Source organism: Aulonocara sp. 'chitande type north' Nkhata Bay, unplaced genomic scaffold, assembly GCF_057382095.1.
Source record: "Aulonocara sp. 'chitande type north' Nkhata Bay isolate Kocher_YH1m ecotype deep benthic unplaced genomic scaffold, A_spYH_male_GT1.1 unmapped_scaffold_38, whole genome shotgun sequence".
Classification (NCBI taxonomy): domain Eukaryota; kingdom Metazoa; phylum Chordata; class Actinopteri; order Cichliformes; family Cichlidae; genus Aulonocara; species Aulonocara sp. 'chitande type north' Nkhata Bay.
The window spans coordinates 35,001-37,500 of NW_028234370.1; positions in this window are offsets into that span (position 1 = coordinate 35,001).

Genomic DNA, 2,500 nt, shown 5'->3' on the forward strand with positions numbered 1-2,500 from the left:
AGCAGGCCCCGTGGACCAACAATACCCCCCCCCCCCCCCCCCCCCCCAACTGCAGTTACCCTGTGCCACATATCTAGCATGGACCTGGACCTCCAGCAGGCCCCGTGGACCCACATTACCCCCCCCTGCAGTTACCCTGTGCCACATATCTAGCATGGACCTGGACCTCCAGCAGGCCCTGGGGACCCACATACTCCCCTGCTCTACTCCCCCACTAGCTTTCCTTTCTTGCAGTTACGCTCCAGCGCATATCCAGCATGGACCTTGACCTCCAGCAGGCCCCGTGAACCCACATTACCCCCCCCCCCCCCCCCCCCTCCTGCAGTTACCCTGTACCACGTATCTAGCATGGACCTGGACCTCCAGCAGGCCCCGGGGACCCACACTTAAGCCCCCTCCCACTAACAAAGCAGAACACCACTGGCAAAATCCTCGTGCCCCTGGTACTCCAGAAAGCACATTGAAATGTGCCCCTGGTACACTGCGCAGAAGAACTGCCACACACACACACACACGCACGCACGCACGCACGCACGCACACACGCACTGCTTGTGCCTATGGTACGACAACTTTTCTCGTGCCTATGGTACGACAACTTTTCTCGTGCCTATGGTACAACAACTTTTTGCCGTGCCCCTGGTACACCGCTCAGTAGCACTTTGCCACACAAACTCTCCTCGTGCCTATGGTACGACAACTTTTCTCGTGCCTATGGTACAACAACTTTCCTCCGTGCCCCTGGTACGACAGCTTTTCTCGTGCCTATGGTACAACAACTTTTCTCGTGCCTATGGTACAACAACTTTTCGCCGTGCCCCTGGTACACCGCTCAGTAGCACTTTGCCACACAAACTCTCCTCGTGCCTATGGTACGACAACTTTTCTCGTGCCTATGGTACAACAACTTTCCTCCGTGCCCCTGGTACGACAGCTTTTCTCGTGCCTATGGTACAACAACTTTCCTCCGTGCCCCTGGTACGACAGCTTTTCTCGTGCCTATGGTACAACAACTTTTCTCGTGCCTATGGTACAACAACTTTTCGCCGTGCCCCTGGTACACCGCTCAGTAGCACTTTGCCACACAAACTCTCCTCGTGCCTATGGTACGACAACTTTTCTCGTGCCTATGGTACAACAACTTTCCTCCGTGCCCCTGGTACGACAGCTTTTCTCGTGCCTATGGTACAACAACTTTTCTCGTGCCTATGGTACAACAACTTTTCGCCGTGCCCCTGGTACACCGCTCAGTAGGACTTTGCCACACAAACTCTCCTCGTGCCTATGGTACGACAACTTTTCTCGTGCCTATGGTACGACAACTTTTCTCGTGCCTATGGTACAACAACCTTTCCCCGTGCCCCTGGTACACTGCGCAGAAACTCTTTGCCACACACACACACCACTCGTGCCTATGGTACGACAACAGGCCCCGGGGACCTACATCGCACCTTGCTCTTGCCTCCCTTACAGCTGAAAAGGTCCACGCCTGTGCCCTGGCCCTGCTGAAATTGCCTCTCCATTTAGCCGAGGCAGTGAGTCGGCCTCCTGTCTCCCTTTACGGTCGAAAAAGATGTGCTCCTGGGCGCGCTGGCCCTGCTGCTACTCACATCGGGCATGGACCTGGACCTCCAGCAGGCCCCGGGGACCTACATCACACCTTGCTCTTGCCTCCCTTACAGCTGAAAAGGTCCATGCCTGTGCCCTGGCCCTGCTGAAATTGCCTCTCCATTTAGCCGAGGCAGTGAGTCGGCCTCCTGTCTCCCTTTACGGTCGAAAAAGATGTGCTCCTGGGCGCGCTGGCCCTGCTGCTACGCACATCGGGCATGGACCTGGACCTCCAGCAGGCCCCGGGGACCTACATCACACCTTGCTCTTGCCTCCCTTACAGCTGAAAAAGGTCCATGCCTGTGCCCTGGCCCTGCTGAAATTCCCTCTCCATTTAGCCGAGGCAGTGAGTCGGCCTCCTGTCTCCCTTTACGGTCGAAAAAGATGTGCTCCTGGGCGCGCTGGCCCTGCTGCTACTCACATCGGGCATGGACCTGGACCTCCAGCAGGCCCCGGGGACCTACATCGCACATTGCTCTTGCCTCCCTTGCAGCTGAAAAAGGTCCATGCCTGTGCCCTGGCCCTGCTGAAATTCCCTCTCCATTTAGCCGAGGCAGTGAGTCGGCCTCCTGTCTCCCTTTACGGTCGAAAAAGATGTGCTCCTGGGCGCGCTGGCCCTGCTGCTACTCACATCGGGCATGGACCTGGACCTCCAGCAGGCCCCGGGGACCTACATCACACCTTGCTCTTGCCTCCCTTACAGCTGAAAAAGGTCCATGCCTGTGCCCTGGCCCTGCTGAAATTCCCTCTCCATTTAGCCGAGGCAGTGAGTCGGCCTCCTGTCTCCCTTTACGGTCGAAAAAGATGTGCTCCTGGGCGCGCTGGCCCTGCTGCTACTCACATCGGGCATGGACCTGGACCTCCAGCAGGCCCCGGGGACCTACATCGCACATT